Source organism: Perca fluviatilis, chromosome 19 (assembly GCF_010015445.1).
Source record: "Perca fluviatilis chromosome 19, GENO_Pfluv_1.0, whole genome shotgun sequence".
Lineage (NCBI taxonomy): Eukaryota > Metazoa > Chordata > Actinopteri > Perciformes > Percidae > Perca > Perca fluviatilis.
This window is the reverse complement of record NC_053130.1, coordinates 31,016,056-31,031,112: the sequence shown is the minus strand read 5'-3', so window position 1 is coordinate 31,031,112 and position 15,057 is coordinate 31,016,056. Positions and strand designations below refer to the sequence as shown.

At 44.4% G+C, this 15,057-nt stretch overlaps 1 protein-coding gene across 2 annotated transcripts in view; it reads left to right on the top strand.

Moving 5' to 3' along the window:
- The window catches only part of b3gat2 (beta-1,3-glucuronyltransferase 2 (glucuronosyltransferase S)), a 116,388-nt gene that overhangs the window by 96,670 nt on the left and 4,661 nt on the right, over nt 1–15,057 (top strand). The window lies entirely within an intron of this gene.

Here is a 15,057-nt window from a genome sequence, read left to right as displayed (position 1 = left end):
TTTATAACTTCGAAAAACCACAGGTTCCAGTTAATCTTATAATGGATATGTGTGTTGTGTTATTTAAACAAACGATCAGGGAAATAAACGGCTCTTGTCCACGAGTCTCCTGAGAGAGCTCCTGCCAGCTCACAGCGGGGTCTGTGAAGTTGGACAGGCCGACCGGTAAGCCAGCGACCCCGGCAGGCACTCGCCGGCTGTCATGTCAGACTGTAGAGCTTCTGAACTCTGACAACGTCGCACCAAATTTTCATTTTCATAAAACGGCCCAATTTGTAGTTACTTTACAAATTAAGATTGTTGCACACAAAACACATGTAATTTATAAAATGCAATTTTTTATTATGAATTAAACTACCCAACAATATACAGTACTGGCCTACCAGTCCAGCTGAAATAATTAGACTATTAAACACAGAACTGTTTGGATCGTTTCCAGTTTGTAAAGTGTGAGGATTTTCTCCGGGAAAACACAACCTCGTTGCATTGTGGTATAAGGGAGTAAAATTTAGGGCACATTGTACAGTATGTACACTCAAATTAGCTGTGCATTGTGGGTATTATTTATAGTGGACTATATAGTGAATGAAATTAACCGCTGAGAATTTGAACACCACTACAAAATGGCGAACACACTAGGGCACTATTTCTGTGATAGGGAACAGTTTCGAACACAGCTCCTGACTGCAGGCTCGATCCACTTTGAGGAAGGGATCTGGGATCAGATCACCTTGACAATGGAGGGCAGAAATGGTCATGTGATGGCCGGGTCACTATCTGCAGACGACTGACTGCAGCTGTAATGTACTGAGAGCAGGAGAGTAATGGCAACAGACAGTAGTGACAGGACAAGAGGAGGGGGGGGAGGGGCAGGAACAGATGGAGACAGATGATAGCACAGGAGGAAGAGGAGATAGAAAGTGAGGAGGAGAAGGGGGAGAGTTGAAGCCTGTGTAGAGGAAAAGGGATAGGTAGATGAACTGACTGAATGTGGAGTTAAAAAAGACAAACATAATAGCACAGAGGAAAGAAAAGGGACAAAGGGACGTCTGCTGCCATGGACTGAAACACTATACTGGTGTCTATTTCATTTGTAAGGGCTCTCAGGTTTTTGCTAAACTTAATTTTTATTTTATTAATGTGGCTTAATGCATCTCTGACCATCACTAGATCTGGTTTGGGTGATCTGATCCTGAAAGTATCGTGAGTGCATTTACAAATTGGTTTGATGCATTTTTTTCCTCTCTGTACAACTTGGTTTTTAAGAAAGTTTATTCTTTGTCTCAAGTCCCTAAAGTGCAGAAAAAATGGAAATGCATGTGTCAAATCCAAAATGATTTCCCACTTTTCTTCTCAGATGGTTTAGTGTCATGGTTATCTATTCAGCACCACATGCTACTTTTCTGATAAGGCAACAGGGCTCGCTGTAGATCAGAGAGACAATGTTTATAACTTATTTCAAAAAAATTTAATATTTTATTTTCCCCTAAGTTTGAATGGTAGTTTGACTAAAAAAGGGCATTCCTTTTCATATTGCAAACTGAGCTCACCAAGTTTATTGCTGAGATCTCGGGCATCTCTAGAAAGACAAGGCCAGAAACACAAAAAATGCCAAACTCATTCCGAGGAGAACTTCCGTTGTGTAATCTGGATGCAGCGTTTCTTTTGTTGCATTTGTTTTTGGAGTTTGTGTGCTTTTCTTTTTGCATCGTTTCTGTATTTGCAGCGCATTTGTGTATTTGGTTGTGTTGTGTGTATTTGCAGCACATTTGTTTTCAAATTTATGAAGATGTTTTCTTAATTTTCTTGTGTTTTGTCTGTTTGCGTGTGTTTCATTAAGTTGCAGCATGTTCCCCTGTCAGCCACCGTATGGTAGTAAAGTGAAATCATGTGAACACTGTCAACAACCAATGGGTACACACCCTCCAGCACCAAACAGGAAGCAGCAAATGGCTAGAGCCAGTGTTGTTTATGGTTGCTATGGCGTCACGCTAAGCTAAAAGGAAAGTTTCCATTTTCCAACACTTCTAAAGCGTGTCATCCAGTGGGATTTTTACCAGCGGATAAACGTGGACCTCTGGGTACTGCATGTACAGCAGAACAGAAAATCTGCAAACTTTCCCTTAAGTTACCAGCTTACTAGTTAGCTAGCTTGGTTTAATTTTGCAAAACAAATCTAGTTGTAGTCTTGCAATGTGTGCACCTGCAAGATCCCCGTATCATGGCAGTCTATGACGTTAGATGTGAGATGGTGTCAGACTTCAGTCTTTTCAAAGTCTGTTCAGATTCTTGTAGTGTATGCTAGGCATAACTCATTCAACTTGACCTACCGTAACTAGTTGTGTGAACACAGTTTTCCTGTGCAGTGGGGGATGATTACCAACACCTTCAATTGCACTCACTTCTACTTCCAAATCAAGCAGTTTAGGGTAATCCTCCTAGATCCCAGCAAAGACTTTGGTAAGCGCAAGAGCTAGACCAAAAAAGACCAGTGATTTTAGCTTATTGCAGATATATTGTTATCGGAATGTAGGTCGTCCAATGAGTTTTTAAAAATTTAATTAAAATGGGCCAATTTATCGTTATCAGCTTTTTTAAGGTCTTAACAATGAATTTAATTCAGTCTGATTACAAGGCTAGAATATATTGTATCTATACGTTTTCATAACCACAGCTGGCCAAATAAGACCCAAGCTGCAATAAACTGAAATTTAAGTGCAGTCATCAAAGATGTATCTTATTTTAAGGAACCCAATCGTCCTTCCACTGCTTCTCCACATATTCCTCCTCCTGATGGGGAGAAACAGGCCTGTCCTCTCTGGATGCTATTAAGGCAAAAATACTCTAACCTGGTAAAGCCTTTTGTCTTCATGTTGCCTTGGGGAGGAAGAGAACGACAGAGCAGGAAGGAGGACAGAGAGGTACAAACAAGAGCAAAGCCATAAGAGAAAAAGTGGAGGTGATGAATAAGAAAGCGGAGAGCAGACTCTAAAAAAATCAAACATTTTCAAATTCACAATTTTAGGTCTTAAAAAGTCTTAAATTTGCTGAAGTATTCTAGGTCTGTTCTAGGTCTTAATTAGTTTTAAACAGGTCTTAATTTCCCTACGTCTATGTAACCCCAGAGTGATAGAGAAATAGCGACACTCCCATTGGACTCCGTTGTACGCTTTTTGCTGCCTACTTCCGGGGTATGCAGCCTCGCTTAGTTCCAAAAATCCATTCTACGGCGTTGGACATCATTAATTCAATCATTGCTGGCCATCGAGTAACTTCTGAGGTAAGTTGATTAAATAGCTACCTCTTTTGAATTGTCAACTGTTTATATTTTATCAGAGGCCCTTTATGATGCATATACTGATCTTTATTTGTATGTGCACAGCGTAATTATCTATATATTTATCTTGGTAGACGACCGATTGCCTGCTGTGAAGGTATCGCTACACCAACAATTATGAAGTTCAGTAGTGAATCTCTGACAACTTTTATTTAGTTAGTTATGGATGTTGGATTACTAGGATCATTAAGGTTGATTAAGGACAGGTTTTATTTAGGTTTATTTAGGTTTTATCTACTGAACCTGACTGTGTTAGCTAGTCAGCTGAGTACTGTGTGTCTGATGCTAGTAGAAATAAGGTTGCATTTGTTTAATTATACCCTGACAGGGCTGCGGAAAGACTCAGACTGATGATCAGTCACCTTGATCAGTCACCTGCCACGATTGTATCCTTGTGTTCTGCTTGTTTATGTTGGATCATCGGGGATGCAAAGAGCGGAACAGGCTAAGACGTTATCCGACTGCTGCACACCTAACGGCGGACAGCTCTGGTGGGATAGACCGGGGTCCCGCGGTGTACTGCAGGCCTCTGGGAAAATGACTCCTGCATTACAGGAGTCATTTAATGCTAACTATTATTGTCTAGTTCAAGGTCATCTTGAAAGGGCTGTTGGATTACATGTATTAATACAAATCATTCCACACAAAAAATATCATATGCCATAATGAGCTCTGAAATGTTTATTACACAGACGGCAATGTGACTAATTTCTTCCCCAATTTCATTTAAACACTAATTTGGTCTCTGTTAAACATTTGTATGAAGTTCTGGTTAACTAAATTGTTCCTCTTTCTTAGCGCCAAATTAATTCTTTTTTGTCTCCTTTCCCCACCATATTCCTCTCTTCTTAACACTATACACAATATTCATCCCTGTTCCTTCACTTTGTTCTTGTTTTTCCAGTTAGATACACACACACACACACACACACACACACACACACTTGTTGTCTCACTCATTGTTTAATAAAAAAAATACTTAATAAGCGTAATGAGTTGTTATTCTTTAATATATTTGATACTTTGTGTATGGCTTAGTCTTAAAATGATCATGGTTGTGTGGTCAACTCATGCCTCATCAGAAGAAGCGGGATGGACATTAAATGCTGAATGGACTGTTGCTACTCTGCTACTCTGCTTTCTCAATCTCTCTCTGACCACGGGTAAGTCAATCGGAATTACAAGCAAAATCAAGGAAACCCAATAGTCCAGTTGCGCAAAAAAAGAACATCTTGAATCGCCTTTGATTTCAAAACGGAGATGTAGTAAGGTAACAGTTAAGGTTAAGCCACTAAAGCCAGTAGCCTAGTGCTACCCTTGCTAACACGAATATGAAGCTTTCCCTCCAAAACTTAAAAACGTATCTAAGTAATACTTATACATAGCTTTCAGTTGTCACCCTACTACTCCATATGTAAAACTGACATTTACAAATATGCAATAACAGTCAAACAAGTACTTGGGTATGTGTTTTCATATCGCTGCTGTCAGTCCCATTGAAGAACATGACAGCGCGGCATGTTTTGGAACTATACAGGCTTACGTGAACCACGCGACCACCCCGCTAGCGAGATCAACGAGTGTTTTACCTCTTCTCTCTCTATGGCTCTGTGTAACCCTACCTCTAATGCTCATTCTAATGCTTAGAATGTTGGTGTGTTTTTTTTTATTCCTTGGTGTTGTAGTTCTTTCTTTTGCTAGTCCAAATATAATTTGCTCTATTATGACAACAAATGAGACCAACATGCAACTTATATTGCAGCCAATCAGATTTCATATTATTGGCGCAAATCTCTTTCAGATGGTACCATAGGCTATGGGGAAGTGCAAGTTTAGCTTGGCTTGAAAAAAAATGAATTTAGGGCTTGGTTTAAGTCAGTTACAAACATCGTATTTAAAGCCCACTGCTTTTATGCAAGAAAGCAATTAATTTTGCGATTCTGCATTTCCTTTTCTTTTTTTGATGTTGTGATATAGGTCTTACATTTAATTCATAATGGTCTTTAAAAGTCTTAAATTTGACTTGGTGAAACCAGAAACCCTGAAACTAGGAGAAGTAGAAAGAGAGGTGTGGGTCCGGGGGAACAAGGACGGTACTCTGACTGCATGATTAGAGCGTTTGTGTGCACACGCACACATGCACATACTCACACCTTCTGTACTATTTTCCTCACAGTGATGCGGTGAAGTAGCTGCTACATTAGCCTCGTTAGATATGCAAAACGGGCCAATTAGCAGCACACAGTATGCAGGAAGTGACATGTTCCACCTGAAGAAGCCCAGAAACAGCAGCAATAAATCATGCCCCTGTGAGTCTGTGTGTTGCTTTGGACACAGAAATGTCACACACGTAAATTATAGTCTCATTAGCCATTGGCTAAAAATATTTGAAACAAAAAACATTTTTAGTCCAAATAACCTCACTTGAATCTCTGAGGAATGAAATGTGTTCCTCTCCCCAGAAACAAATATCGATCTTTGCATCCACTGCAGTGTTTTCACACCACTATATTGCTGTGAAATTGTCTGTAAACCCGAAGACAAACAGCTGCGTTGAAGTGCATGCTACTTTTGATATGATCCATTTCAGGAGGTGTCAGACTTGTTTCCTGTGTATGGAAACCCTCCCTGGCACACTGGTGAGCTTCACATTCAACAGCAGGAGGATACAATGCAATCTGCATTACAAAGAATACAGCAGTGTCTTTCATTTGACAGATATTTCATCAGAGCATCACCAAGGAATGAAGCCTTTACTTCAAATAGTCTTTCCAACCAGAGAAATACCACTACCCTGTAGCTTTTAAATTGGCCTTTTATTAATACCAGACAGTAATCAGTAGAAGTCATCTCTGATGTAATTAAGCAATATTAAATGAGACAGTGATGCTTACGGCCCTGACCGCATCAGTGTTGGGCCAATGTTAACCCTTTGAACTCTGCAATAGAATTGGTCCGAAAGTGGCTACATTGGTCTGTTTGCTTATTGTGATGCCATTTCTTGGAGAATCTTCAAATGCTTCATACCCTTAAAATTAGTACAACCTAAACCACGTGTCAAACTCAAGGCCCGCGGGCCAAATCCGGCCCCTCGCAGATTATAATCTGGCCCGCATATCAATATAGGTTCACAATACATTTTGGCCCACCTAGTTTTTTTCTGACGTTTTTGTAACTTTTTCCGTTTTTGGACGCTTCTTTTCTCTGACAGCTGAGGAACGTTCTCCTGACTTCTTCAGGACTTTATGTCGACCAAACTGTGAGTGAAAAGACCATATGACACATGCAATAGGCTAATACAGTCAAATATATTTGACTTTTTCGATTAAATAAAATCCTATCAATAAACTAAACATGTCTGGCCCTTGGTGTGATTCTTATTTTCCAGTGTGGCCCTCTGGGAAGTGGAGTTTGACACCCCTGACCTAAACTAAAAGGCTATCTTAGTCGATAAACCATAGTATTTAATAAAAATAATAAAATTGTGTCATAAATAAAATGAAAAAATCTTCTTCTTGTTTTCGTCAAATTTTAGTGAATAAAATCACAAAACATATTCATCCAAACTACTTCTAAATGTAGAAACATGAACAAAATATTCCTAAACACACCATAAGTTTTTGAATTATGTAACATTTTTAGTTTTTGATATATGTTTCTCATGCTGATTTTTATGAGCAGAGTTTATAGGCGTTTTGATAGTTTAATCTGCAATAGCAATGGTCCACCAGCTGTTTTACACTGGAAGTCATGTAACGTGATGACGTCATCGCGAGCGTACAACGCGATGACGCGAAAGGCAGACGCCTTAGCTGCAGAAGAATGAATGTTCTAGCTATTATGGTTTTTATTTTAGATCAATTCAAACAGGATAGTGCAAACAATGATCTCCCGCGGTCCTCTAGCGGCCGTCCGCGGGGTCTCTGGTTCTCTAGGGTTTAAAGCACACCCACTACTGTAAAGTGTGTTTTACAGTAACCACAGCCCAGCTGGCGCGCGCATATGTGACGTCATGAGATCGCTGTGACTATTTATACCTGCGCTGGTGGTCGCAACACTAGTTGCAGTCTTCTCCTGAACAGCGGTGGCACTAATGAGCAAAGGCTACTGACTTTGCTCTTTCTATGGACTAGAAGAAGAAGAAAAAGGTAAACAACGGCAGAACTGGCAGCAGCCGTCAATGCTTCGATTTGATTTGATGACCTACTTCGTCGGATTGAGCCTTTCATTCACCATAAAAGAGCTCATCTTAACCCAGTAAGTTTACAAGAGAGACTTGCAGTCACTGTGAGAGTCCTGGCATCCGGTTGTCGGCGAACTCGTTCAGGCCTCCTGTTTCCGCTTTGTCGCGCGCCGCTGAAAAAAAAAAGGGGTGAGGCTATTTGCACCCCTGGTACAATTAGCAGTGTATGCTATTTGCACCCCTGGTACAATTAGCAGTATGCTATTTGTACCCTGGTGCAATTAGAAGTGTATGCTATTTGCACCCCTGGTACAATTAGAAGTGTATGCTATTTGCACCCCTGGTACAATTAGCAGTGTATGCTATTTGCACCCCTGGTACAATTAGCAGTATGCTATTTGTACCCTGGTGCAATTAGAAGTGTATGCTATTTGCACCCCTGGTACAAATATCAATGTATGCTATTTGCACCCCTGTGCATTTACAGTACCTTGGCATATATTTACACACAGTTATCCATACTACTCATGTATTACACCTTTTTGGAATATTATCGCCCTGACATTCTTACCCTAACCATAACCATCCCACTCCTCTTGCCTAAACCTAACCAACCCAACCAGAGCAGGCATATTCATGAGTCTTCCCCTACCACCCTGCAAAAAAAAAAGATACGCGTTTGCGGGTCCTGACTTGCGCAATTGCATGCAAATTATCCAATCCAAATTTTAAAAAATAAGATCACCACACAGGGGAATCAAACTCCAAACTCCCATACCAAAGGCAAGCGCACTAACCACTCACCTAGCAGTTCTTTCAGGAAGTTAGACAACGTTTTACCACTTGGTTTCTTCAAGCCTCGGTTGCTAGGTAACCATACTGTACACAAAAAAATAGGTACTAACTAACAAACTAACGGTTGTATGCTTTCACTGAAGACAGAAAGCGCAACTGTAGTATCCATTTTCCGCTAGGAATTCAATTGTTATAAACTTTAGAGACAAAACTTCCCTAATATGCCAGTTTCTGCGGTCATGGAAGATGAACGTCCGCCATGATTCCGGTGCACGCGAGCAACGTTTTTTTGTTGTTACGTCACAGGGTGTAAATAGCTCAGCTGTGTGGCCGAGGCTATTCGTACCGGGGGTGCAAATAGACACTCCGAAAAAAAAGAGCCGTGCGCGACCTCGGCTCGCGCGCCATAAATCGGACGCGCCGGCCAGATATTACGTAATTTTGACGTCACGATGTTGCACGCCACCTTGGATGCATCTAGTATATAACACGTTTAATAGTGCAATATAAACATACAAAGGTCACCAGCAAAATCAGATATATAACTATAGTAATATTGTTGGGCAATTTGCTCACATACTGTACCTACACCTCAGAATAGGTTGGTTTCCAATGACCAAAACAACAATTGTTCTATTTACTGCCACATGGTGGACGTTTTAAACACGTGACTGTCACTGCATGAAAAGTGGCATTTTCGTCAGTATGCGGCACTGTAGATTGTCGTGGAACTTCAGGTTTACGGCTGCACACGGCAATTTACAGGCAACACCGAAAACTGCCGAAAATTGTCGGAAATTGACGTGGGCCTTGCTTGGCAGTTGTCCCCCCATGACCCCCCCTCCCTCTAATTCTAGGGGAGGCTTTCACATGTAAATGAAAATGCTGTGAGCTATACAAATGCAAATCAGGGTAGCAGAGGGAGTTTTACCCCAGGTGACATTTTTCTAAAAGGTATTAACTTAATTTTAAGAGAATCTCTTAAAATAGATCAGACTCAGTATAGCCTAATTGTAGACTCTTTAGTAGATTTATTTGATGAAAGTATGCTAGATTAATTACTGTGTATGTCATTAGTAATGACTAATTAGATGTAAAAAAAAGATACACAAAATAATTTATTTCAACAATTAGTTTTAATCAGGCTTTGCCACAAAAGGTAAAATGTGCAATCCATGATTCATTCACAGTCTCAACCACTGAGCATAGTGACATGACTACAGTCTTTGGTCTTGCTCATCCAACATTGTCTGGTGGAATGGAGACAGAGGCTCCACTGTACAGTTTTCTAAGAGAAGTCTTTCTGCTGACACCAAAACACTGGGCTTCACATAAAGCATATCAGCTTTGTCATTGCATGACAAGGTCCCAACCATTTCTCTTCTTAAAATACTGGCAAATTCAGCACCATATTCACATCTCCATGACATATGAAGCGGTTGGCTCTGCTGAAATGGCCTCATAATCTAGACATCAATTGTGCTATGGTTATTAAGCTTTCCCAGTAATCCATTAAATCTCACTGTAATTCACCTCCACACCAGTGTGTGCGCTGTTCGCGCCCTGCTGGTTAATCTGCTCCACGGTCTCTCTCTATCACTCTGCCCCGCCCCCTACCCCCGCCCTCACTGCTTCCATTTGAAAAAAATCGGCGGGACATGGGAGATGAGTCTGAGAGTTGGAGCAAAAACTTCCGAAATATGGGAATATTTCAGGCCAACTGGTAAAAGAGTTGTCGGTACACTCTGTCAAACTTCACTTGGAAACACACAGGAGTTGTTCAAGACGTTTGGAGCGGTTTTTTTCTCTCCTCCATATCACCTCCGGGGCTCCAAAGATGCGCTCATAGAAAGAAAAAGTCAACGTAAGTATATGATTATTAATGAAACGGCGAGATAGTCTGTACTGTTTATTAACTCTTGATCGTACAATGACTGTGTTTGGATGTTAAACAGGCTACTTAGACTTAGCAGTAATGTTTTAAACCCCACCAAGTTTAAACGCGAGCAGCACAGAGCTGTGTCTGCTTTCAGCGCCATTCATTACAGAGCTGAGCTGGTGATGTTGTTTTATAAAAGTATATTTTTTTTTATCTCGTAATTTACAGGAAGCAGTCCGCCGTCTTCACAACTCTGAGATAAACTGTAGCAGGCGCTACGAACCGGAGCAAGGGTAAGATTTAAAGAATATGCTTTCATTGAATGAATTTCATTAATTCTTCTGTATAAAGGACATAGATACGTTAATAGATACCGATCTTAACCATTGTTGTTTTTTTTTACAGACTAACCTCGCCTCATAACGAGGCTGTGACCTATATTTGCTCGGAGCTGTCTGCAAGTCCAGATTTACATCCCATCCATCCATCCATCCATCCATCCATCCATCTTCGTCCGCTTATCCGGTGTCGGGTCGCGGGGGGAGCAGCTCCAGCAGGGGACCCCAAACTTCCCTTTCCCGAGCAACATTAACCAGCTCCGACTGGGGGATCCCGAGGCGTTCCCAGGCCAGGTTGGAGATATAATCCCTCCACCTAGTCCTGGGTCTTCCCCGAGGCCTCCTCCCAGCTGGACGTGCCTGGAACACCTCCCTAGGGAGGCGCCCAGGGGCATCCTCACCAGATGCCCGAACCACCTCAACTGGCTCCTTTCGACGCAAAGGCGCAGCATGGCTCTACTCCGAGCCTCCTCACGGATGACTGAGCTTCTACCCTATCTCTAAGGGAGACGCCAGCCACCCTCCTGAGGAAACCCATTTCGGCCGCTTGCACCCTGGATCTCGTTCTTTCGGTCATGACCCAGCCTTCATGACCATAGGTGAGGGTAGGAACCAAAACTGACCGGTAGATCGAGAGCTTTGCCTTCTGGCTCAGCTCGGCTACAACGGTGCGATAGATGGAATGTAATACCGCACCGCACGCGTTCTACTCCGGACCAATCTCCGGCTCCATTGTCCCCTCACTCGCGAACAAAACCCCAAGGTACTTGAACTCCTTCACTTGGGGTAAGGGACTCATTCCCTACCTGGAGAAGGCATTCCATCGGTTTTCCTGCTGAGAACCATGGCCTCCGATTTAGAGGTGCTGATCCTCATCCCAACGCTCCCCCCACACGGCTGCGAACCGATCCAGTGAGTGCTGAAGGTCGCAGGCCGATGCTCATCAGGACCACATCATCTGCAAAAAGCAGCGATGAGATCCCCAGCCCACCGAACCGAACCCCTCCCCACCCCTTCGCCACTACGCACATCCTGTCCATAAATATTACAAACAGGATTGGTGACAAAGGCAGCCCTGGCGGAGGCCAACCCTCACCTGAAACGAGTCCGACTTACTGCCGGGAACCTGGACACAGCTCTCACTTTGGTCGTACAGAGATTGGATGGCCCTGAGTAGAGACCCCCTCACCCCATACCCTCGCAGCACCTCCCACAGAATCTCCCGGGGACCCGGTCATACGCCTTCTCCAAATCCACAAAACACATGTAGACCGGTTGGGCATACTCCCAGGCCCCTCCAGGATCCTTGCGAGAGTGAAGAGCTGGTCCGTTGTTCCACGACCAGGACGGAATCCGCATTGTTCCTCCTCAACCTGAGGTTCGCACTATCGGCGAACCCTCCTTTCCAGCACCTTGGAGTAGACTTTACCAGGGAGGCGAGAAATGTGATACCCCTGTAATTGGCACACACCCTCTGGTCCCCCTTTTTTAAAAAGGGTAACCACCACCCCAGTCTGCCACCTTTGGCACTGTTCCAGACTTCCACGCAATGTTGAAGAGACGTGTCAACCAGGACAGCCCCCTCCACACCCAGAGCCTTGAGCATTTCTGGACGGATCTCATCAATCCCCGGGCTTTGCCACTGTGGAGTTGTTTGACTACATCAGTGACTTCCGCCCGGAAAACGACGACAATCCCCCTCGTCATCCTCCAGCTCTGCCTCTAACATAGAGGGCGATTAGTCGGATTCAGGAGTTCCTCAAAATGCTTCCCCCCCGCCCTATTACCTCCTCAGTTGAGGTCAACAGTGTCCCATCCTTACTGTACACAGCTTGGATGGTTCCCGCCCCTCCTGAGGTGGCGAACAGTTTTCCAGAAGCACTTTGGTGCCGACCGAAAGTCCTTCTCCATGTCTTCTCCAAACTTCTCCCACACCCGCTGCTTTGCCTCTTTCACCGGCAGAGGCTGCAGCCCTTCGGGCCCTTCGGTACCCTGCAACTGCCTCCGGAGTCCTCTGGGATAACATATCCCGGAAAGACTCCTTCTTCAGTCGGACGGCTTCCCTGACCACCGGTGTCCACCACGGTGCTCGGTGGGCTACCGCCCTTGAGGCACCTAAGACCCTAAGACCACAGCTCCTCGCGCAGCTTCAGCAATGGAAACTTTGAACATTGTCCACTCTGGTTCAATGCCCCCAGCCTCCACAGGGATGCACGAAACGCCGCCCCGGAGGTGCGAAGTTGAAAGTCCGTTGGACAGGGGCCTCCTCCAGACGTTCCCAATTTACCCCGCACTACGTTTGGGCTTACCAGGTCTGTCCAGAGTCTTCCCCACCCCTGACCCAACTCACCACCAGATGGTGATCGGTTGACAGCTCTGCCCCTCTCTTCACCCGGAAGTGTTCAAAACATACGGCCTCAGATCAGATGAAACGATTATAAAATCGATCATTGACCTTCGGCCTAGGGTGCTCTGGTACCAGGTACACTTATGAGCATCCCTATGTTCGAACATGGTGTTCGGCTATAGACAATCCATGACTAGCACAGAAGTCCAACAACAAACAACCACTCTGGTTTAGATCAGGGAGGCCGGTTCCTCCCAATCACGCCTCTCCAGGTGTCTCCATCATTGCCCACGTGGCGTTGAAGTCCCCCAGCAGAACAATGGATTCCCCCACTGGCGCCCCATGCGAGGACTCCACTCAAGTCTCCAAGAAGGCCGAATACTCCGAACTCCTGTTTGGTGCATATGCACAAACAACAGTCAGAGTTTTCCCCCACAACCCGCAGGCGCAGGGGAGGCGACCCTCTCGGTCCACCGGGTAAACTCAACGCAGCGGCGCTCAGCCGGGGCTTGTTAGTATCCCCACACCCGCCGGCGCCGCACACCCTGAGCAACTCCGGAGAAGAAAAGAGTCCAACCCCTATCCAGGAGTACAGTTCCAGAACCGAGACTGTGCGTAGGAGGTACCGCCCCACCCAGATCTAACCGGGTAGCGCTCCACCTCCCGCACCAGTTCCGGCTCCTTCCCCACAGAGAGGTGACGTTCCACGTCCCCAGAGCCAGCGTCTGCTGCCCGGGTCTGGTCCGTCGAGGCCCCTGACCTTCACTGCCACCCATGTGGCAGCGCACCCGACCCTAGCGGTTCCTCCCACAGGTGGTGGGCCCATGGGCTGGAGATGTGGGAGCCACGTAGCTTGTTCGGGCTGTGTGCCCGGCCGGGCTCCGTGGCAAACCCGGCCACCAGGCGCTCGCCGACGAGCCCGCCGTCTGGGCCTGGCTCCAGACGGGGGCCCCGGGCTTCCTCCGGGCAGGGTTACTCCATTTCTACCTTGTTTTTCCCCAGATTTACATGACGCTGATAATGACGCCATTGTGTGTAAGTATTTTTTACTTTTTCATCTTTCCTTGTTTAATTTTACTGTGACTTATGTTTTTTATTCATGCCACTCTCATTTAATTGTTTTCCAGCTGCCTGTAAGACATATTAGGAGACAGCAGCAGGAGCTTCAGGTAGAAACAACCAGATGTGGCATCGCGGGCAGAAGCTGTGAAGAGTTCAGCTCGGAGTCGGTGGAGAAGAAAAGAGGGTAAGATTAGATCCGTTTGGTTAATGTGAATATTATTCAGGTGCATTCATAGATGTGTTGTGTCCGTAAGCAGTGCATTGCGCAGTACTGACTGTCTTTATTGATTGATTTTACAGCTGCTGGAAGCGAGACAGAGTGTGCTGGCTGTGGGTGAGGTGACATTTGGAAGTGCGCCACCATAGTCATCCAGGACAACGCACCCCAGACGTCTGCTAAATAGACCGAATTCTGCCGGTTACCTACAGCTCCGAGGCAGCCGCGAGTTAGGTGTGGACGGTGCTGCTTCTCGTGAGCGAGGGATATTTGTTGTGTGTGCTGTGTCTCCGATGCTTTGTACGCAGTTTTTTTCTGTCTGTGTTTTGTGTCAATAAAGCTCTATCTTTGAATAAACAGCAAGTTCCTGGCAAATCATTTTAACTATGATAATCATGACATGAATATACAACATAGCATATATGAAATAAATATATATATATATATATATACATAAATAAATAAATATATATATATATATATATAAAATTGTATTATTATAATAATGATGGCCCAGGTTGACCAATAGCCTAACCCGTGACAGACCTGTGAACCAATCACGAGAGATTTTTCTTGTTTAAAAGTAGTGGTTTCATCCAATAGTGAGTGAGGAAATTCCAGCCAGGCCAGACGTTCTCTGGCCAGGCGCCTATTCATATTCTAATTAGATCCTTTAACACCTCCGCGGGGGCTCTCCACATACGTCATGGTTCGTTTCCGACAATTTGTGGCACAGACGAACGTGACGTTCACAGCCTGTAAATTGTCGATAACTGCCGAAAATTAGGGGGATTTCCGGGCGTTTACAGGCGTTTACAGGCGTTTACAGGGACGGAAATCCCACTTTTCATGCAGTGTGTAACACGTGACCACGGTGGTACTTTTAATCATGTGAGCGT